A 23881-nucleotide genomic window follows, 5' to 3' on the forward strand; every position below is an offset into this window, starting at 1 on the left:
GGGGGAGCTCATGAGCAAGGCCAGGAGCCCTTCAGCTCCAAGAACAATGACAGTGGTTCAGTTATAGGCTTAGCAGCAATAAAGAGGGCCCAGGAGAGTCAAAGCCTTCTAGCTGAACAATAGCTTATTTGGGAAGCTGCTCCCTCAGCCCCTTTTCTTGGGGTTTTCTTAGGCCAGTGGTTATCAAAATGTGATCTGGAGACCCCCCAGGATCCTCCAGATCCTTTTAAGGAGTACATGAGGTCAAAATTATTTTCATAATGTTTTAATTTCTAATGGTAAATATTGATAAAAATAAACCCATGAACCAAAGCTATTTGTGGTCCTCAGTAATTTTTAAGAGTATAAAGGGCCCTGAGTCCAAAAAGTTTGAGAACCACTCAAGGATACTTTGGAGAACCACTCAGGCTACTTTTTCAGGCTTTCTCCATAGGAAGACTGCTCTACCAATATGCCTTCGGCTTCAGGTTAAGGCTGTGTCTTTCTGCTCTGCTCCACAGTAGGATTTTTCTTCTCCTGAATTTAATGAACACTAAAAAGAGAAAATATTTCTATATACAAAGCAGAATAGAAAAAAGAGATTGAATGAGAAACCATGAATCTTTACTACATATAGCTTGCTTTTGGGGGAAAGGATATAAGAAATTCAACATGCTGCTTTCCAAGTTGTTTTACTTGTCTGTGAACTCTCTTCTGTTTTTCTTCTGTGCATTTTAAAATAATGTTTCAATGAGGTCATTTTTTTCACCTCTTTTTTGGGTGAAACTACTGATAGTTCCCCTCCTCCCCCTGATATCCCTCCAATGGGAAAAAAAATAAGCATAGTGAAGCAAAAACAAATCCACACATTTGCAAATGTCCAAAAATGTATGTCTGTTCCGCATATTGGATCTATCCGCCTTCTGTCAAGAGCTGAGCAGCATGCTTCTTCGTTAGTCCTCTGGAGTCATGGCTGGTCATTGCATTGACCAGAGTTCTTAAATCTTTCAAAACTTTACATGTTGTTACCATATAAATTGTTCTGCTTACTTTACTCTGCATTAATTCATTTCTCATTCCTTTCTTAATTTCTGTGATTTTCATGGTCAAGCTAACTTCTTATACCTTACTTTTATCCCACGTATTCTGCAATCCAAAGACACTGGTCTCTTTGCTATTCATGCCACAAGACACTTGCTCTCTCAACTAGGTATTTTCACTAGCTGTCCTACATGCCTGGAACTCTAACTCTCTAGTTCTCTCTCTCTCTCTCTCTCTCTCTCTCTCTCTCTCTCTCTCTCTCTCTCTCTCTCTCTCTCTCTCTCTCTCTCTCTCTCTCTCTTTCTCTCTCTCTCTCTCTCTCTCTCTTTCTCTCTCTCACACACACACACACACACACACACACACACACACACACACACACACACCCCTTTGTTTTCTGGCTTTGAGTCCCAGCTAAAATCCCATCTTCACCAAGAAGCCTTTTCAAATTCCCTTTAGTGCTTGTTTATTTTCCCCAATTTACTATACATGTGTGTGTGTGTGTGTGTGTGTGTGTGTGTGTATAAATATAAATATATACATCTTGCTTGTACATAGTTGTTTGTATGTTGTCTCTCCTAGTTGACTATGAGCTCTTAGAGAGCAAGGACTGGATTTGTGTGTGTATACGTTTGTATACATACATACACACATATACACATATACATATTTGTATCTCTAGCACTTAGAGTACCTGACAGGTGCTTAATAAATGCTTGTTCTTGATGTCAGGAAACACAATAATTAACAATTAGAATTGTCTCCAAGTGGAATGGCTTGTCATGGGAGATGTTGGGTTCCCTTTCCTTGAGGTTCCTCAAGTAGAAACTGGAGAACCACTTGTCAGGTGTGTTACTGTGGAAGTTCCTTTGGTGTACGGGCTGCTGAGAGGATGTCCTTTCCAACTCTCAGGTGCTGCAGTTCTGAGACCTAAGGTGGGGGGGCAAACAAAAGCAGCGGGAGTTAGGATCCCAACTCAAGGACTCTTGCTGAGACACTGCAGAAATGGGTTTTCTTAGATGATGTTTGCAGAGGTAAGAAGGGCTCCCAACGGGGGAATGGCTGACCAAGTTGTGGTATATGAATGTAATGGAATACTATTGTGCTCTAAGAAATGATGAACAGGCTGACTTCAGAAAAACCTGGACAGACTTGTATGGACTGATGCTGAGTGAAGTGAGCAGAACCGAGAGAACGTTGTACACAGTAACAGTCATGTTGTGGGATGACTAATATTGATAGACTCAACCCTTTTCAGCAATACAGGGATCTAAGACATCTCCAGAGGCCTCGGGATGGAAAATGCTACCCACATCCAAAGAAAGAAATATGGAAGTTGAATTGCTATCTTTTTTTTCTCTTCCATTGAGTTATGTTTCCTCTTTCTGATGGTTCCTCCTATTGGTTTTAATTTTTACTTACAATATCACTAATGTGAAAATACGTTTAATAGGAATGTAAATGTATAGCCTATATCAGATTGTGCGCCATCTTGGGGAGGGTGGTGGGGAGGAAAGGGGAGAAAAATTTAAAACTCAAGAGTATATGGAAGTGATTGTTGATAAATCAAAATAAATTAATAAAAAAAAATTAATAAAAAAGAGATTAAAAAAAAAGAAAGGCCCCATGCCAGGTGACACAATGGATAGAGTCAGTGAATACTGCCTCAGTCACTTACTAAGTATGAGATCCTAGACAATTCCACTGAATCCATCTCAACCCCAGTTCTTCAGCTGTAAAATGAAGGGGTTGGACTTCATGACCACTAAGGAGGCTTCGAGGTCTGAGTCTATGACCCTGTGGTCCATTAGCCACTTCCTGGCTTCTGGCTCATGGCTGTTGTCCAGAAGTTTCTTGATTAGTTCCAGGTAAGAGGCCTAAAAGAGGGGTCTAAGAGATACTTCACAGGGCAAATAGCACGGGGAGACAGCTAGGAATGCAGGGTCTGCTTTGGTTTTGGATCAGCCAAGTCTGCCAGTTCAGAAGTCTGGAGATTATAAAGCTGAGTTGTCTACGGAGGTTTATAGGGTAGGTGGCTTTGTCCACTTCCTCTTCTTCTGGGTAAAGCATAAGTGAAGAAATTATCCCATTCCTGTCTCCCCAGGCCCGCCCAATCCAAGCCTCAGACCACTCTATGAGATTTAACTTATCCTTCACCTGCCATTACCTCAAGTCTTCTGAAACAGCAGCCCTCTTCTTCACACTGTGGTCATTGGCCCCAGCGAGGCCTGTAGGGTCCTCGAGGGCCAGCTCTCCCGGCCTCAGGGTATGAAGGGAACCCGTGGACCTATCTCTCCTTATTCTTTTTTGGCATTCAAACGCTAACAGGCAGGGGGGATTCCCAGAAGGGGCAGCTACTGCTTTAAGAAACTCTCTCAAGGTTCTAGGAAAAGCTCAGGAGAAGGTACTACTTTCCTGCTACTTTTTAGTTTCTGAGCCAACTACTTCCCATTGAACAAATCAGCCAATTGATTCCATTAATCCTCCCCTGCTCCTTTTTTGGTGGGGAGTGGTGCTGGAAGCAGCTGGATGGTGCAGTGTATAGAACACCAGGCCTAGAGTCTGGAAGATCTGCATTCACATCTGGTCCCAGATATTCTGTGGCCCTGGGCAAGTCACTTAACCTTTCTTTGCCTCAGTTTCCTCACTTGTAAAATGAGAATAATAATAGCACCCACCTCCAGGGTTGTTGTGAGTATCAAATGAGATGCTCTTCGTAAAGTGCCTAGCACAGTGCCTGGCATGTAAATATAAGTATGTATATAGAACCCATATAAATGCCATATAAGTGTTAGCTGTTATTATTAACTTCTATTTTCCACACACTCTCATCAATGAAAAGTCAAGGCAGCCAGAATCAGCCCTGAGTTCACACTGACATCAAATGGCTGCCAAGAAGGTATATGTATCTCTCTGCTGGAAGGACAATCTCCTCTCAGACTATCTTTCACTCCAACTCTACTGATATATTTCCCATAAGGAGCCTGGTCACTTGGGGTTGCTGAGGGATGTTGGTCCTTTCCTTTCAAAGAGAAGCAGGCTTTCATCTTGCCTGAGATGATGCTTTGTAGAGCAGTTCAGATTCTGGGAGCAGCTCTCACCCTCTTTTCATTCTCCTCTAAGGGGAGTGGAGTCTCCTCTTCCAGTTCAGGGCACTTCATCCAGATATTTCATAGGAGGAACAGTATCTTCAATGGTGATCTTCTAATGAGTGACTTTTTCCAGCGTCTTGATTTCAAATGATTAATCATTCTGAAATGATTTTTAAAGAGTTGCTTGCTTTTTTTGGTGAGGGGTTCACCTTCTTTTTAAAAGGTTCTCCTCTTACAGTTAGGACATAGTGTCAGCAGCAAAGTCTGCCAGGGGTTCTCTGAAACCTGAGCCTGCCAGACCAGCCAGAAGAAACATGGCCTTATCTCCAGCTCTTTGGTCCTTCCATTAAGTCTTAATCCAAATATAGAGAGCCTCACATATAGTGAGGCCCATAGCACGAGGGTATCATTGTGTGGTTCAAAGGGAGGCAGAATAGATATCTTCTTCCCACCACTCTTCTCCAAGGGAGACTTTAAAAGAGGAGCAGGAGGTTAGGGCCGGAGACCACCTCTCTGCTCTCCTTAGAGGAGGAATACATGGCTAGAATTATATCTATCTGCTCCCTTAAATATTGTTAGTCTAGAGGATGTGATTTTCAGATTCAAGCTAACTTCTGATTGCTGTTTCATTAATGAGGGAAACAGGAAGACCACAAGCTTTTATCCATGGCTTGACCCCCTTCCCCATCAAATACCAGTTCTGCAATGAATACACACAACACTTAGCAAAGAAACCCATTCATCCACATTGTAGCAAAACAGAAATCAGAGACCTATACTCCTCTATTGGCAATGAGGTAACGACAGAGAGAGAGAGAGAGAGAGAGAGAGAGTTCTAGATCTCACCTAAGGAGAACTCCTCAAAGTCTCTACTGTAACTAGCTGGGAATAGGAACATGATGGAGACTACCAGCTCCTCTCAAACTGGCTTCTTTCCAGAGTCTTTTCCTTAAGCAACTTGCAGTGTGGAGTTGGCCTCTTCCATCTTCTTTCTCAAACCTGGAAGCCAAAAGTGCCCAAAGCCACTCAAAACTCAAAAACCCTAGAAGACTGGAAGAAGGCTGGAATTTGGGGCAGCTAGGTGGCACAGTGGATAGAGCACCAGCTCTGGCATCAGGAAGATCTGAGTTCAAATCCAGCCTCAGACACTGTAATTGAAAGGATTACATACTGCGCAGATTCAATTTAGGTTCAGATCTCATGATATAATGACACGTACTCAGGATAAACTTAACAAATAATCACATTTATTTACATTGATTACTCATGATTAAAAACCACACAAGCAATAAAGATAAGAATAACATTTAATGCAATAAGTAATAATCAAAATAAAGGAAAGTAGGAATAAGAAAAGAAAGGATACACACTCACTGACCAGGCGAGCTCAAATACCCATAGACCCGGGGAGACTGGAGATGGTCCAATAGGTCTGGTCAGGGAGGCAACGGAGCGTCCTACCCTAGGACGCAACAGAAACCGTGCACACGATCTGCCTCCGGCAGAGAGTCCAAGTCCCAATCTCTGCATCAAAGTACTACAAAATCTCCCTTTCAAATGACCCTTTTTATAATTATGTAAACCAGGGAAAGACAATCTTAGCGTTTTGTTTTGTGTATGTCTCCTTGGTGAGCACTCAGGTCCAGACGCAGCACACATCTTTAACAAAAGTTGGGGCTTGATCAGAGCCCCAAATATCTGTTTGTTGTGTAAGTCTCCAAGGAGTGATCAATTCCTTGGACAGTTACACACCTTTCTCAAGAAAAATGTTCCTTGAGATAATTTGCTTTCCCAGGTAACATAGTTTGTTGGTTATTTAATGTTTCATCTCCATGGTCACCTCTGTCCATGCATGGTAACTCCCATCTATCTTTATGTCGGGTTATGAGGCAGTTACACAGGGGACTGGGGAGAATCTATCCTCCTCAGTTTCCCTTACAGACACATAAAAAACTTACTAGGTGTGTGACTCAGGGCAAGTCACTTAACCCCAATTGCCCCCCCACCCCAACACACACACAAAGAAGGCTGGAACTCTCTCACCTCTTGCCAACTCTCCCCTACTCACCAGGTACACATGGACACCCCATGCAGGGCAGGGCATTCATTTCCACTAAGGAGGAGAGAGTACTTATGGACTTTGGGACAGAGGTTATACAAATATTTACTAAATAGAAAGTTAAGCAAGAATAATTATAACATTAATATGCAGTCCATAAACATCCAGGAAGCCTCTGCAGTAGACACAAACAAGTGAGGAAACCCACGTGTGAAGGTCCACTCATGGCCCAGGAACTTCAGACCTGGATGTCTCTTCTTTTCCTCAGAAGTAGTCCGTGCAGAGGTCCATTGATAGACATGACATCAGCACTCATAAACTGGGTTGCTTTTCTGGGGAGTGCTCTGCTCCTTTTCAGGGTAGGTCACTCTTTTGTACTGCTAATGCTGTGCTAAATTCTTTCAGAGAAAGAACAGAGACCTTTAACCTGGGATTTGTAGAATTTTACCAATTTTGCATCCTTGGCAGGGATATGAGGGGTTTCTATCACCCAGATTACAGTAGTGTAATACTCTATTCCAATAATAATTCATTTTAAGCCTAGGGAATAATATAATGGTCCCTAAGGTTTACTTGGTTCCCTTGCTTTCAGCTTTAGTGAGTTTATTTTTGGTGAAAATTATTGAATTCAGTCACAATCACTCTAATCCCCAAGTTAAGAAATTTTTTTTTTTGCTTTTTTTTAATGGGGCAATGGGGTTAAGTGACTTGCCCAGCACCACACAGCTAGTGAGTATTATGTGTCTGAGCTTGGATTTGAACTCAGGTCCTCCTGACTCCAAGTCCGGAGCTCTATCCACTGAGCCACCTAGCTGCCCCTAGGAAAATTCTTAACGTCCAGGCAGATGTTTGCGCTCTCCATCCCTCATTGGCCCCTGGCCTCTTTGTGATGGAGGTAAAATTTAATTTACTAGAAATGTTTGGTTAATGAAAATGGCAGGTTATATTTATAATGCATGTGGATAGATAATGCATTTGGAAGGGAAGTTGGGGGAAGAGGCCTTTCTTGGAGTGGGTCCTCCACTCCAAGTGTCCTGTAGAGTTAATGACTCTCTTTGGTGTCTCCCATTTCTGCCTTGTTCCTCAAAGGTGCTCTGGAAATGCCATGCTTGCGCCAGCCTGACAGCCCAGACCCTCAGAATCTCTCCCTCCTGGTTCTGAGATAGCCTTTTCCATTTATACAAATTGCTGAGGGAATGACTGGGTGTCTTCAACAATGGCTTTGACTGATTCCAAGAGGTATGCAGTTCTGATTGCTTGATTCAATCAAAACATATTCTTATCTAGTTAAGGTACCAGAGCAAAAAATGGAGGGGGAAGGAAGGGCAGCAACCTCACCCTTATGGTAGTAAAGCCCTTCTAGCACTAATCATCTCTTACTGACAGCAGGTGGAAGTGCAGAGAAAGAGAATTTACAGCCTCTCTTCTACCACAGCTCTTTCCCACCAATCTTTTCTTAAGACTCTTCCCAGTCTAAAGCAGGATCTCTTCACCTTTCAGTGATAAAAAAAAAAAAAGATCTCAAATCTAGCTCATGGTGATTAACAAAATCCTTATTTCTGCCAGATAAACCATAACATTGCAATTACATGTGTCCAATAATCATAAATAGTTCTGGAGTACAGGGTTGCCCAGCTATCACCTCCAAAGCACTCCTGTCAGTCATATGAAAATCAGATTACTCTGAGTAAATGCCTTGTCTCTGCAAGCTGCTTTCCTAGTGTTTCTCAAATAGACGAGCCTCACTTTGAGTTTTTGCCCTTTTAATGAACAAAATGTCGAGTGCATTCCTTCAGATGTAGGTGAAAACAGTCCTTCCTGGGGGTTTCTTTATGTCTGGTGGCTGGAATAGAGAAAGCGGACTTGCTAAGGCATATTTTGTCATAGCCCAAGATTTTAGGTTGGGTGAGTTAAAGTGTCTTCAGGTGACGTCAGAGTTTCTAGAAAATCAGTCTATCATTCAGAATCCCTACTCCTGCTATAGACTTCTGCCTGCTGACTGTCCTAATGGGTCAATTTGGACTACTGATCTTAGCAACCGCAACATCTTAGTAGTCAGCCTGAGGGACAACTATATCCCAAACCTCCAGGACCTCACCTCACCTCACCAGGATCACAGAGACCAAGATCTTGAATGTAAACAGCAAGTGACTAGAGGATGCTGGTCCATGTTGCTATCTGTGCAAGTAAGCTTCATACCTCCCAAGACAGGATGAAGAGACCCTTTATTTCTGCCTTACCTTTCCCTGATGGGGAAGCAGAGGAAGTAAGGGAAAGAGGAAGGTGGGGAAGGGAAGGAGATTTATGGACTTGGTTGAACATTGCCCTAGTTTTAGACTTAGTTATGGTTTCTCTGCATTAAGTATGGGCAGAAAGATGTGGAGAGATAAGGAAAAAGCTTGGGAGAAAGAGGGTTACAAGAAAGCTTGGGAAAAAGAGATGGTGAATTATAATAATGCTGAATCCTATCTAGTCACTAGCATCATTCAGTGTAAACTGTGAGACTGAGGAAGGTGTGCAGATAGTACCCAGATCTATATTAGCCCTGGGTTCTCTCTCCTAAGCTCCAGGCTCTCACCACCAACTACTTATTGGATATTTCCTCCTCAAATGTCTTAAAGGTCTCTCAAGTTCAATATGTCCAAAATAGAACTCATTATTTTCTTTGTGAAATCTGCCCCCCTCCCCAAAGATCATTGGATTATGAAAAGGACTTTGTTCCTCTCCCCCAAACCCACTACTTCCACCAAAGTAAGCCTGATGAAAAGATGCTATCTACCTTCAGAGAAAGGACTAATGGAATCAGAGTACAGATTTTTCTTTCTTTTTTTGGAACATTGCTAATGCAGAAACGTATTTTGTGTGACTATACATATATTATATATATATACACACACACACACACACACATATATATGTATATATGAAATGGGTTGTTTTTCTTGCTTTCTCAATGAGGGAGGGAAGATAATTTAGAACTGAAAATAAAATAGAATTTAGTTTTTTAAAAAAGTAAGGCTGATCACTCAAAATTAGATGACAGCTTGGTGTTCCCTCAGGGAAGAAAAAACAGACATAAGCAGTGTGTGTAGAAGAGGGATATGAAGGAAAATAACATAAGAGTAATTATAAGCCGTAGAACTGACCTACTGGACTTCACTACCATATTCCTTGTCACTAGGTTCTTCTCATTTCAGTGTGCCCCTAGGACTGGCTTGGGACTACGGAAGGCCTCCTCTCTAGAGCACTCCAGCCAAGTCAAGCCCGGAAGCATTGATTAAGCACTTACTGGCACAGTGCTGAGCACTGGAAATACAAATACAAGCAAAAAGTCCAGTCCCTGCCCTCAAGGAGCTTATACTCTGATGGGGGAAGATAAACACATAAAAGGAAATGAAAAAGCAGGGGTTAGGGGAAGGTGGAGAAAACAGCCTGAGAGTGGAACACAGCCAAGGATGAGTGAAGGAGTGAACGTGGCTGGCCTGGACAATTCCCTTAAAATGGAGGTTTGGGGAAGAACTGACAAGTTAGCAGAAGGGGCCATGGGGTAGAAGGATGTTCTAGGGCAGACTTGCATAACTTGGCAGTAGGTAGGGGCCAAAATTAAAATAGGCTAAACTTCTGCTGGCCGAAGATAGGTTTTTAAAGGCTCACTTTCCAAGTAAAGGTAACTAGAAACGGACTGACGATGGCTGTTTGTCATGGCTCCCGTGACAAACAGGAGAGAGTGCTCAGTGGCAGGCCACTCAAAATCCTTTGGCTGGCTGGTAGTGGCTGCTGGGCTATACACTGTGCAGGCCTGTTCTAGGGGTATGATGGATCACTACAGGAGGATGAGGTGGAGGGAAGGAGGGAAGAAGCAAGGATTTGCATTCTGTAGTTTCTTCAGACTACCTGTGGCAGACGGGTGGTCTGAGTTCCCTTGAAAATCCCCTAGATCAGGGCAGCTAGATGGTGCAGTGGACAAAGCACCAGCCCTGGAGTCAGGAAGACCTGAGTCCAAATATAGCCTCAGACACTCACTAGCTGTGTGACTGTGGGCAAGTCACTTAACCCCAATTGCCAAAAAAAAAAAAAGTTTTCCAGCCTCAGACACTTCCTAGCTGTGTAACCCAGGGCAAATCACTTAACACACACACAAAAAAATCCCCTAGATCCCTGACCAGGAAGGGTTGAGGAAGCAGGGGCAGGTATTTCCCTCAGTCAATTTTTGTTAAGTTTGAGCAGCCTGGATTTTTTTGAGTGAGGGAAGGAAGGTTGTTGGGCTCGCCATGGCGGGTCTGCTGGGTTCTCTTGCTCTTGGGAGGGAGAAGCTAATCATGCGTTTGGGAAGTGCATGCATTGGCCGCGGGGTTCAGACTGTCCTTTGGAGAAGTTGTTCCCAGTATACACAGGCGGCCACTAATGAAGACCTGCCAGGTACAATGGAAAATCCCTACAAGGAACCAAACAAAAAATGTATTTTGTGTGGAAAACCTGTAGATTATAAGAATGTACAGTTTTTGTCTCAGTTTGTTTCTCCATTCACTGGATGCATTTATGGAAGACACATAACAGGCTTATGTGAGAAAAAACAGAAAGAGATTACAAAGGCTATTAAGCGGGCTCAGATAATGGGATTTATGCCAGTTACTTACAAGGATCCTGCCTATCTGAAAGATCCCAAAATTTGTAACATCAAATACTGAGAATAAAGCTAGTACCAATAAAAAAAAAAGTTTGAGCAGCCTGAGAGGGACTATCCAGGTCCCCATTCCCCTGAATACAAAAACCGCCTATCCAGTGCAAAGGCAGTGCACCTGTAAAAGGAAGTGGGACGGACAAAGGCAAAAACCAATGAATGGTCTTGTTCTCCTCCTAACTAGATATGCCTCAAAGGGCAGACCTTTATTATCTTCTTGGCAGGGAAATGAAAGCAGAGACTAATGCCAAGGAAGTTACTACCTGGCTCTCTTTCCATACTTTAAATTTTATTGTCTGTCAGTGATTCACAACGATATTACCATGACAGAAGGAAGTCATTAACACGTGACACTGAAGGATCATTCAGTCTAATCATCTCCTTATACAAATGAGGAAACTGAGACCCTGAGAGGGGAAGTCTTAGAATTATAGGATCCCAGATTTAGAGCAGGATGGGTCCTTAGAAGTCATCTGCTCCAATGTCCTCATTTTAGAGTTGAAGAAATCGAGGGCCCATGATGGAACAGGACTTGCCCAACCACATCACAGCTAGTTACCAGAGGAGTTCGAATTAGAAGATAAGCCTCCTGACTCTCAGTCTAATATTCTCCATATGAATTTATTAAATAATTACAAACTGGATTGAAGATTTTGACAAAATTATCCTATAATTATTTTCTTTTGAATAAATGAATTTCCATACCATTTCATCAGTCACTTCCTCTCCATAGCTTTCTGCTTTCTTTGGGCCATTTTAATGCTGTTTATACTTCCTTTGACATAGTTACTATAGCGTTTATTCTGTTTTTCTAGTCTTGTTTTTTGGGGTTTTTTTGCTCTGAATTATTTCCTAGGGTCATAGGACTTAAAGTTGGAAAGGACCTCAGAGAGAGCTGTCAGAATCTCTCCATGGCCCCTATCATGCACCTGTCTCATGACTTCTTTTTTCACCTCCACACTCCACAGTAAAATATAATCTCCTGGAAGGCAGGAATTGTGCCAATTTTTTAGCCTTTCATCCCTAGTATCACTATATAATGAATAAAGACACAACCTCTGAGTCAGGAAAATCTGTGTTCAAGTTTTGCTTCTAACATATACTGGCTGAGAGACTCTTGAGTAAGTCATTAAGACTTATCATAGGATCACTGGAACACAGCACTAGAGATGAAAGGGACCTCAGAGGGCTTCTAGTCTATTCCCTTCCTTTTACATGCAAAATAGATGTGCCCACGTAAGATATTAGGTTGTCTAAATATTGCACATGTGAAGCAGTGATAGACATCACTGGGATTTTGCCCAGCACTTTCCAAGGAAGACCATAATTCCTGCTTTGAGGGGAATAGTAGAATGGCATGAGGTTAGGTACTCTTTTCTCTAGTCTCTTAGAGGGGTACTAGAATAGAATAAAAATATATCTACCCCACAAAGTATTGTTGATTTAATGGTATAATATGTTCAAAACAAAATTACTTCCCTACTTGCTAGCCTCTAAAGAGGGAAAGTAGCCCCGAGCTTGTAACCAGGTGCTTGGCCCCTTCTCACCATTCACCCCCTCTCTCTACTAACCTGGAGTCATGTTTCACATGCAGCATTCAGTACCCCATCAAGTTTGGAAAGGGATAGAGTTCATACAGATGAGAGGTTAAGGAACCAGCCTAAAGTTACACAGGTAACTAGTGGCAGAGGGATTCCTCTGTGCCCCCAACCAACTTTCTATTGATTTTCATTGGTAAAGAGAGTTTTCTAAGACCAGGAATTCCCTGTACCACACAGATATGAATGAGGCCAAAAGACAATTACGGTTTTTCCATTATATTAATACAAATCTCCCATTGCTGGAAATTTAGATTGCTTCCAATTTTATTGAAATTACAAATAATGTTGTTATGTGTCCAATGTTTTCTCTATGACGTTGTGAGTCAGGTAAAACTCCTTGTTACAAACCATGTGGAGGTGGTCTCTTGTTCACAGAATTATGTGATCCTGGACAAACAAGTCGCTTAACCTCAGTTTCCTTCTAAAATGGAGACAATAATAATAGCACCTGTCTCACAGGGATATTGTGAGGATAAAATGGTATAATAGTCATAAAGGACTTAGCACAGTTCCCAGCATGTAACAGGCACTTAATAAATGTTTGTTTTCTACCTAAACGCATAAAAAAGCACATCTGTGTAGCATCTGGCTCTTTAGACTCCCAAGGCCACTGGAGTCGCCCTATCTTCTCCTGCCCTGACTTATTTCCACATGAAGATATAGGATGTCTTGTTTTTACAAGACAACTGCATTCTTATTGAGCATCCTTTCTATGTTATGACTAATTAAACATCATTTTGTTAAAAAAAAAAAAAGAGTTGGGATTCCTGATTGACTCATGGCTATAAAAAATAAAAGGCTGAATCTTTCAGAGTAGTATGTGCACACCCTGCCCATAGGATCATTAGGCTCCCATGACGTCCTCTGGCAGCTTTGCAGCTCATCATCCCAGTTCTCCACCCCGCTGTGACAGACACTAACTGGTATCTTTGTTGAGCTGATCTTTGGTGCCTTAGCTTGCCAGTGGAGTAGCAGAAGGAAGACATGTGGTACTTGGGCAGGTATGAGCCCTTGAAGAGCATGGGAAGTCAGGAAAGCTGAGGAGAGAATTCCTCCTAGGCCAAGAAAGCTAGAGGGATCGGAGCAGCCCTAGAGGCCAGGAAACATGGAGGACACTTAACTGAGATTAAGCAGTGCCCAAAATGTCGTATTCTTCCTCCCCAGAGTGTTTCCTCCCAAGGGGATCATATCAGATAATCTCCAAGTTTTAGGAAATCGGTAAGAAATCCCTTTTATCTAATTTTTGAGGGGAGAGCACTGCCTTCCAACTGAGCCTATGTGTGCCCACCTTGCACCAAATTCCCCTATCACAATTATGGGCCATCATCTAGGGAGGCGTCCAATGCAGAGTCAGGACAACTCCAGCCATCTTGGTCACTTGCCTCTATTACAGATTCTGTATTCTCCAGTTTGGGCCAGAAGCGGCCACGGGCAAAATAGATCTAAGGCTGTATTAATTAGGCACATTAATTAATTAGGCATATTCCTCTCTGGGGTGGGGGGTGGGGAGATCACTCAAGGACTAGAGACAAGGTGATGAAGAGCTGACCTCAAGCAGGAAGGGCTGACTTTATATAAGAAGCTCAGGCCACTAACTCCTTGTGACTTTGGCCAAACCACCTAATCTGGAACTCTGTTTCCTGCAGAAGCTAGAAGGAACCTTCAGGGTCATCTCTCATTTTAGAGATGAAGAAAGTGAGACACAGGGAAGAAGTGACTTTGGACCAAAGTCACACATCAGTGTTGGAGTATGTGAGCCTGTGGGGGTGGCAAGAAAGTGAAGCCTTGCTCCTTCTCACCTTATATCTACAGATGGTGGAGAAACACCTCACTGTCCTACCCCAATCCCCAACCCCCTACACTGAGATGGGATTGTCCTAATACATTCTGGAAAAAGTCAAGATGTTATTAAAAAGGTTCAAAGGATCATGGATTTAGGGTAGGTTAGAGAAACTGAGGCCACAAGTGGTTAAGTGACTTGCCAAGGGTCCCACACCCAATAAGCATTCTATTTGAACTCGTGTCTTCCTGACTTCAAATCCAGATAACAATCCACTGTACTCCTTTATTTCTCATAGAAAAACTGGCATGGAGGAACAGAAAAATAGAGGAGAGAACCCAAGGTATGAAGTCAACTTTCCTTCAGCTCCTTGGGAAATTAATTGTGGATGGGTGTGGGGAGAAATCTCTGACAGAGATTTATAACATTTATAAACTACTAACTGGGTGCAGAGAGCATTGTGGTAAACACTAAAGAATCTTCTCTATGACATTCATGTAAAGGAGGTGGAGTCAAGATGTCAGGGCACACACCCAGAGTCACTTGAACTCTCCCAACATTCCCCTCCAAACAACTTTAAAATGACTCAAATCAAATTTTGGAGCACAGAGACAACAAAAGCTTAGAGGGAGACATTTTTCTAGCCCAAGACAACTTAGGTGGTTGGCAGGAGAAGTCTATAACACTAGAGGCACAAAAGCACCATCCATAAGTTCTGGGGACAGCTATGACAGCAACAGTGGCAACTTCAGGAGCTTTTAGTCCAGAATCAGTAAGAGAGAAAGAGACCCTTTGCTGGTACTGGGTGCAGCTGCCACTGATTGGCAACTTTATCGCCCGTAAGTAGTTCTGGGTTGTAGTTCCAGGGGAGAGAGGAGTTCTGGTGGTCAGTCACAAGGGAGCAGGGGCCCTGGTCATAGCTCCAGGGCCAAGAAGGGTGATAGTGTTTGTGGCTGCAGCTATGCAGGGGACCTGGTCACAGTTCTAGGACCAAGAGGGACACTAGTTCTTACAGCTGCAGGGCTGCTTGGCACAGTGCTTCTCAGCTGAGCAGAGCCCAATTTTAACATAAAGTTCAAAGTGAAGAAACAGGCTGGAAAAATGAGCAAATGCCCCACCCCCAAAAACAACAACAACAACAACAACAACAACAGACCATAGAAACTACTATGGTGGCAGGGAAGAGCAAGACATAAACAGAAGAAGACAACAATGTGAAAACAGCTACAAGCAAAGACTCAAAGAAAAATGCTAATCGGACCCAAGGCCAGTAAGAATTCCTGGAAAGTTTTAAAAAAGAGAAAAATGATAGAGCAAAAATTGGGAAAAGAAATGAGTGATGTAAGAAAATTATGAAAAAAGAATTAGCAGCTTAATAAAAGAGGCACAAAAAATACCGAAGAAAATATCACCTTAAAAAACCAGAATATACCTAACAGTAAAAGAAGCATAAAAATTCACTGAAGAAGAGAATTCCTTAAAAAGCAGAACAGGTCAAATGGAAGAAGAGATACAAAAGCTCACTGAAGAAAATATAATTCCTTAAAAATTAGAATTGGGCAAGTGGAAATAAGTAAGTCCATGAGATTGTAAGAAAGAATAAAAGCAAAGTCAAAAGAATGGAAAAAAAAAAGAAAAGAAAATGTGAAATAATTCATTGGAAAAATAATCCTGGAAAATAGATCAAGGAGAGATAATTTAAGAATTATTGGGCTAGCTGAAAGCCATGATCAAAAAAAGAGCCTAGACATTATATTTCAAGAAATTGTAAGGGGAAACTGCCTCAATATATTATATCAAGGGTAAAATAGAAATTAAAAGAATGTGCCAATCACCTCCTGAAAAAAATCCCAAAATGGAAACTCCCAAGGAATATTATAGCCAAATTCTAGAGCTCCCAGGTCAAGGAGAAAATATTGCCAGCAGCCAGAAAGAAACAATTCCAATACTGTGGAGACACATTCATGCTTACAGAAGATTTAGCAGCTTCCATGTTAAAGGAGTGAACTTGGAATATGATATTCCAGAGGGCAAAGGAATAGGATCATAACCAAAAATAATCTGCCCAGCAAAACACTATAATCCTTCAGGGGTGGGGGTGGGGGGTGCAGAGAGAGAAAGAAATGGGTACATAATGAAATAGAAGACTTCCAAGCCTTCCTGATGAAAAGACCAGAGTTGAATAGAAAATCTGACATTAAAAAAGACTCAAGGAAGCATAAAAAGGTTAACATGAAAGAATAATCATAAAGGACTCAATAAAGTTAAACTATTTACATTCCTATATTCTCATATGGGGAATATATTCCCTATGTGTCTATATTTCCATATAGATCACACATGTAACTCCTAAGAACTTTATCATTATTAGGGCAGTTGGAAGGAGTCTACATAAGGGCATTGATGTGAATCAATTATGTTGGGATGATGTTAAAAAAAAAAAGTAGGGGTAAGAAAGAGGAATGCATTGGGAGAAAAGGGAAGGGAGAGATAGAATGGAGAAATTTTTCTTACATAAAAGAGGCATGCAAGAAAGAGCTTTTATAGTGAAAGGGAAAATGGTGGTGGGGTATAGCAAGCAATGCTTGAATTGGTTCAAAGAGGGAAGATATATATATATATGTGTGTATATAAATATATAATATATATATATACACACACACACACACACACACACACATAGTATGTGTTTTACATACACACACACACACACACACATTCAGTTGAGTATAGAAATCTATCTTACCCAATAAGGAAATGGGAGGGGAAGGGGATAAGAGATATTGGGGAGGGAGATGACAAAAAGGAGAGTAGGTTAAGGGAGGTAGTGGTCAGATACAAAACAGACTTTTGAGGAGGGACAGGATAAAAAGAGGATAAATAAATAAAGAAGAATAAACAGAAGATAGGATGGCTCATAATGGATAATACATATAATAGATAAATATGAATGGGATAAGCTCACTCATAAAACAGAAGCAGGTAGCAGAATGGATTAGAAACCAGAATCCAACAATACATTGTATACAAGAGACACACTTGAAACATACACTGAGTTAAAATAAAGAGCTGGATCAGTCTATTATGCTTCAGCTAAAGTGAAGAGGGCAGGGGTTCTCAGATCTGATCTCAAACAAAGCAAAAGCAAAATTAGACCCAGTAAGGGATAATCAGGAAAACTACATTTTGCTAAAGGTACCATAGACAATAAAATAAAAAAATTTACAGTAAGTTTCTCTGATAGAGGTCTCACTTCTCAAATATATAGAGAAGTGAGTCAAATTTATAAACATAAGAGCCATTCACCAATTGATAAATGGTCACAGGATACAAATAGGCAGTTTTCAGAAGAAATCAAAGCTAGTTATAATCATATGAAAAAAATGTTCTAAATCATTATTGATTAGAGAAAGGTAAATTAAAACAACTCTGAGGTACCACCTCATGGTTATCAGAAATGAAAATGCTGGAAGGGATGAGGAAAAACAAGTACATTAATGAACTGTTGGTATAGTAGTGAATTGGTCCAACCCTTCTGGAGTACAATCTGGAACTATATCCAAAGGACTATAAAAACTGTGCATACTCTTTGACCTAGTAATACCACTACTAGGTCTGTACCCCAAAGAGAGCAAAGAAAAAGGAAAATGCATGTACAAAATTATTAATAATAGCTCTTTTTGTGGTGGCAAAGAATTGGAAATTGAGGGGTTGCCCATCAATTGGGCAATGGCTGAACAAGTTGTGGTATATAAATGTAATGGAATACTATTGTGCTATTTTCAGAGGAGACGCAAACCAAGTGTTATATGAGGTCAGAGGTGGAAGATAGGGGAGAAATTATTGACTTGGAGGGTTGGGAGTAAGAAAGCCAGAGAGAAGGTCCACCCAATAATGCGTTACCTCTCAGGAATTCTTATTTCTGGGTTGGAACCGTTTATATGAGTTTACCTATGACCCTGGCAGGGAGGGGCAAAAGGGATGGATGGATCGAGGAAGTGTTATATTGGGGAAGGCAAACTGTTGAGCCTAGGCTGTAGTGGGAAGTGTCTTGAATTCCTCTATCTGCTGAATATTTTAGGAAAGGGGGAGGGGCAGAGGAGGAAGGGTGAGGGTAGATAGGAAGGTCTGTGAGATTTTTTAGCATAGGAGATATATCTTGTTAATCCAGTCACAAGCAGTACACCATATTCTGGGCTAGTATCACAGGGTAGGAACAAAGCCTTATTTGTATATTATATCTTGTCTGTAATATCCTTACCAAAATATTGCATGCTGTGGTTCAATTGCTGAGTGAGTTAGAGCTCAGACTCCCCCAAATGAACCCAAGTAGCCAGGAAATTTGCCCTCCACTCTATTTCAGTCTCCCTCTTATTTCAAGAGGTGTTAGAAGCCCCCTCCTTCTTCCTCAGCAGTTTCCTTTAATCTCCCAGCCTCTCCCAAACCCCAGACAGTCCCCTACACTTGGCAGGGTAAAGGTATTAGGGAAGAATGGGCTGCTAAAGGGCTCAGTGGATCGACCAGGGTGCTCACCCGCTACATGCCTGTCATAATTCTATGCCCAGGGCCATTACCTAATCATTCTAACATCTGTGAGCAGGCAGCTTACAAGGTGCCTTCAAATTACATTTTGAAAACAAAGTCAATTAGGGGTGGAGTGAAGAGATCTTGGACTTTAGATATAGTTCTGCGGTTGGGAGACAGAAAGATCCAGGGATCCCCCTAAACTGTTTCTGGGTGGGGGCAGGGAATTATGAAGGAGCAGGGTGGAGCAGGCTGGGGAGAAGCATACCCAAGTATAATTTTTTTTTTTGCCAATTTTATTTTTTAAAAAATATATAATTAACTAATTTATTTTTTGTTTTCAAAATTAACTTCCATAAGATTTTGAATTTTAAATTTTCTCCACCTTCCCCAAGACGGTGTGCAATCTGATATAGGCTCTACTTATATATTCACATTAAGCATATTTTCACGTTAATTGTGGTGTAAAGAAGAATTAGAACTAATGGGAGGAACCACCAGAAAGAAGAAACAAAACAAAATGACAAAAGAAAAGGAGAGTAAATAGCATGTTTCCAGCTGCATTCAGACTCCACACTTCTTTCTCTGGATGGGGACAGCATTTTCCATCTTGAGTCATTTGGATTTGTCTTAGACCCTTGCATTGCTGAAAAGAACTAAGTCTACCCAAGTCAGTCATCGCATAATGTGGCTGTTACTGCATACAATGTTCTCCTGGTTCTGTTCATTTCACTCAATATCGTTCATTTAAGTCTTTCCAGGTTTTTCTGAAGCCCACCTGCTCATCATTTCTTATAGCACGGTAGTATTCCATCACCTTCACGTCATACAACTTGCTCAGTCATTCCCCAATTGATGGGCATCCCCTCAATTTCTAAGTCTTTGCCACCACAATAAGAGCTGCTATAAATATTTTTGTACGAATAAGTCCTTTTCTCATTTTTATGATCTCTTTGGGATACAGCCCTAGAAGAAAAGAAGCATTGCTGGGTCAAAGGGTATGCACAATTTTATAGTCCTTTGAGCATAATTCCAAATTGTTCTCCAGAATGGTTGGATCATTTCACAACTCCACCAACAATGCATTAGTGTTCCAATTTTCCCACATCTTCTCCAACATTTATCATTTTCCTGTTTTGTCATGTTAGCTAATCAGATAGGTGTGGTGTGATACCTCAGAGTCATTTGATTTGTGGTTCTCTAATCAATAGTGATTTAGAGCACTTTTTCATATGACTACAGATAGCTTTAATTTCTTCCTCTGAAAACTGCCTGTTCATATCCTTTGACCATTTATCAATTGGGGATTGACCTGTAATCTTATAAATTTGACTCAGTTCTCTACATATTTTAGAAATGAGGCCTTTATCAGAGACATTGGCTGTAAAACCTACTTCCCAGCTTTCTGCTTCCCTTCTAATCTTGGTTGCATTGGCTTTGTTTGTGCAAAACCTTTTTAATTTAATGTAATCAAAGTCATCCATTTTGCATTTCCTAATGTCCTCTGTCTCTTGTTTGGTCATAAATTCTTCCCTTCTCTGTAGATCTGATAGGTAAACTATTCCTTGCTCTCCTAATTTGCTTATAGTATAAGTCTTTATATCTAAATCATGTACCCATTTTTACTTTATCTTGGTATAGGGTGTAAGATGTTGGTCTATGCCTAGTTTTTGCCATACTATTTTCCAGTTTTCCCAGCAGTTTTTGTTAATTAGTGAGTTCTTATTCCAGAAGCTGGGGTGTTTGGGTTTATCAAATAGTAGATTACTATAGTCATAGACTGTTGTGTCTTCCATATCTAACCTATTCCACTGATCTACCGCTCTATTTCTTAGCTAGTACCAAGTAGTTTTGATGATTGCTGCTTTATAATACAATTTAAGATCTGCTACAGCTAAGCCACCTTTCCTTGCATTTCTTTTCGTTAGTTCCCTAGATATTCTGGACCTTTTGCTCTTCCAGATTAACTTTGTTATTATATTTTCTAGCTCTATAAAATATTTTTTGGTAGTTTGATTGGTATGGCACTGAGTAAGTAAATTAATTTAGAAAGAATTGTCATTTTTATTGCTCAGCCTACCCATGAGCAATAGATATTTTTCCAATTATTTATATCTGACTTTATTTTTGTGAAAAGTGTTTTGTAATTGTGTTCATAGAGTTCCTGAGTTTGTTTTGGTAGGTAGACTCTCAAACATTTTATAATGTCTACAGTAACTTTAAATGGAATTTCTCTTTCTATCTCTTGCTGTTGTGCTTTGCTGGTAATATATAGAAATGCCGATGATTTCTATGGGTTTATTTTATAGCCTGCAACTTTGCTAAATTTGTTTATTTCAAATAATTTTTTACTTGATTCTCTATGATTCTCTAAGTATGCCACCATATCATCTGGAAAGGATAGCTTTGTTTCTTCTTTGTCTATTCTAATTCCTTCAATTTCTTCTCTAATTGCTAGAGCTAACATTTCTAGTACAATATTGAATAATAGTGGTGATAATGGACATCTTTGTTTCACCCCCAATTTTATTGGAAATGCTTCTAGCTTACCCCCATTACATATGATTGCTGATGGTTTTAGATAGATGCTACCTATCATTTTAAGGAAGATTCCATTTATTCCTGTACTCTCTAGTGTTTTTAATAGGAATGGGTGTTGTATTTTGTCAAATGCTTTTTCTGCATCTATTGAGATGACCACATCATTTCTATTAGTTTTGTTGTTGAATGATTTTGATAGTTTTTCTAATATTGAGCCAGCCCTGCATTCCTGGTCCAAATCCTACCTGGTCATAGTGGATTATCCTCAAGATAAGTTGCTATAATCTCTTTGCTAAAATTTTATTTAACATTTTTGCATCTATACTCATTAGGGAAATTGGTCTATAATTTTCTTTCTCTGTTTTGACTCTTCCTGGTTCATGTATCAGCATCATATTTGTATCATAAAAAGAATTTGGCAAGACACCCTCTTTGCCTATTTTCCCAAATAGTCTATATAGTATTGGAATTAGTTGTTCTTTAAATGTTTGACAGAATTCACTTGTAAATCCACCTGGATCTGGAGATTTTTTCTTAGGAATTCATCAATGGCTTGTTCAATTTATTTTTCTGAAATGAGGTTATTTAAGTATTTTATTTCCTCTTCCATTAATCTGAACAATTTATATATATTTTTAATTAATTTATTTTGATTTATCAACAATCACTTCCATAAGCTTTTGAGTTTTACATTTTTCTCCCCCTTCCTCCCCAAGATGGCGTGCAATCTGATATAAGCTATATATACGTGTACATGTATATATAGTCCTATTAAACATATTTTCACATTAGTGATTTTGTAAGTAAGAATTAGAATGAATAGGAGGAACCACCAGAAAAGAGGAAACAAAACACAACAGAAAAAAAAATAGCAAAAGTATGCTTTGATATGCATTCAAACTCCATAGTTCTTTCTTTGGATGTGGATAGCATTTTCCATCATGAGGCCTTTGGAGATGTCTTAGATCCTTGCATTGCTGAGAAGGGCTAAGTCTATCAATATTAGTACCTAACTGATTATGTTATTCCCTTCTTGAGCCAAAACTGATGAGAGTAAGGTTCAAACAATGCTCATCTCATTAGATAGGTTTTTGTGCCTTTTCCTGTAATGTAATTTACCCTTGTCTACCTCCTTTCCTTTTCTCTCAGTACATTTTGTTAGATTATATTAATACACTTACTTGGATCCATTTAACCCACTTGATCAGATTTTTTTTTATCATTACATCAAAGTCAACTTATACCCATCCTCTTTATGTATACCCCCCTTCACATGGCATAATAACAATACAGTTCTCAAGGGTTACAAGTGTCATCTTTCCTTGTAGGGATGTAAACAATTTGCCCTTATTAATAACATGTTGTTTCTTTCTGTCTCATTTATCTTTTTATGTCTCTCGTGAGTCTTGCATTTAAAGATCAAATTTGCTGTTGAGCTCTGGTCTTTTTATCAGGAAGGTTTGGAAGTCCCCTATTTCATTGAATATCCATCTTCTGCCCTGAAAAGATCACGCTTATTTTCACTGAGTAGTTGATCCTTGGTTGTAATCCAACTTCCTTTGCCTTACAGAATATCATATTTCAGCAATTTATATTTTTGTAAATATTCATCCATTTCACTAAGATTTTCAAATTTATTGGCACATAGTTGGGCAAATTAGCTCCTAATTATTGGTTTGATTTCCTTTTCATTGCTGGTGAATTCACCTTTTTCATTTTTGATGCTGGTAATTTGGTTTTCTTCTTTCTTTTTTAAAAATCAAATTAACTGGGGCAGAGCCAAGATGGTGGAGTAAAAGCAGTGACTTGCTTGAGCTCTCTCTCAAACCCCTCCAAATACCTGTAAAAAATAGCTCTAGACAAATTCTAAAGCAGCAGGACTCATAAAAAGATAGAGTGAAACAAATTTCCAGCCCAAGACAACCTGGATGGTTGATCAGAAAGGTATATCGTGCTGGGAAGGGAGAGGAGAGCTGTTTGGTGCAGGCATGCGGGCAAACCAGGCCTCAGCTAACCTGGAGCAGGCCTCAGAGGACTGAATCATGGGCAGCTGTGGTGGTTTCCAGACTTCTCAACCCATGAACACCAAAGACAACTTAGAAAGTCAGTGGGAAAAGTCTGTGACTGTGGTGAGAAAGAGGTGTGGTCCTAGCTCCAGTCCCCAAGCGTGGCCCAGGGGCAGCGGCTGCTTCCAGAGTTTCCAGCCCACTGACTGAGGGGGAATCGAGGGACTGATCAGAAGGGGATTGCAGGGATCTCTTTGCTGGTACTGAGGCAGGATTCTCTTCCTTTGCCCATGCTTGGATATGAGTCACAGTTCTGGGTGGCAGTCCTGGGGTGAGGTGGAGCACTGGCATGATGGAGCTTGTAGAGTGGTGGTGAAGAGGAAATCCTCCTCACAATTCCAAAGCAGACTAGAGCGCAGGCTAGGAAAGGAGTAAACACCTCAACCTTGATCATACCACCATGGAAGAACTGAAAATTTACAGGTTCCTAGAAGTATCTCTGAAAACAGCTGCACAAAACCCCCAAAGCTTGGAACAGTACATTCTCCACATTGGAAGCAGACCCCTACCTTAACAA

General features: G+C 40.6%; 1 long non-coding RNA gene across 1 annotated transcript in view; it reads right to left on the reverse strand.

Moving 5' to 3' along the window:
- Positions 1-295: 295 nt before the first annotated feature.
- Positions 296-23881, reverse strand: part of LOC144457645 (uncharacterized) — a 39258-nt gene continuing 15672 nt past the window's right edge. Inside the window, exon 3 of the long non-coding RNA XR_013487112.1 lies at positions 296-1950. This is a non-coding gene — a long non-coding RNA (uncharacterized LOC144457645). The remainder of the gene's footprint in view (positions 1951-23881) is intronic.

The sequence above is a fragment of the Phascolarctos cinereus genome, unplaced genomic scaffold (genome assembly GCF_003287225.1).
Source record: "Phascolarctos cinereus isolate Bilbo 61053 unplaced genomic scaffold, phaCin_HiC Scaffold_5;HRSCAF=322, whole genome shotgun sequence".
NCBI classification, from domain to species: Eukaryota; Metazoa; Chordata; class Mammalia; order Diprotodontia; family Phascolarctidae; genus Phascolarctos; species Phascolarctos cinereus.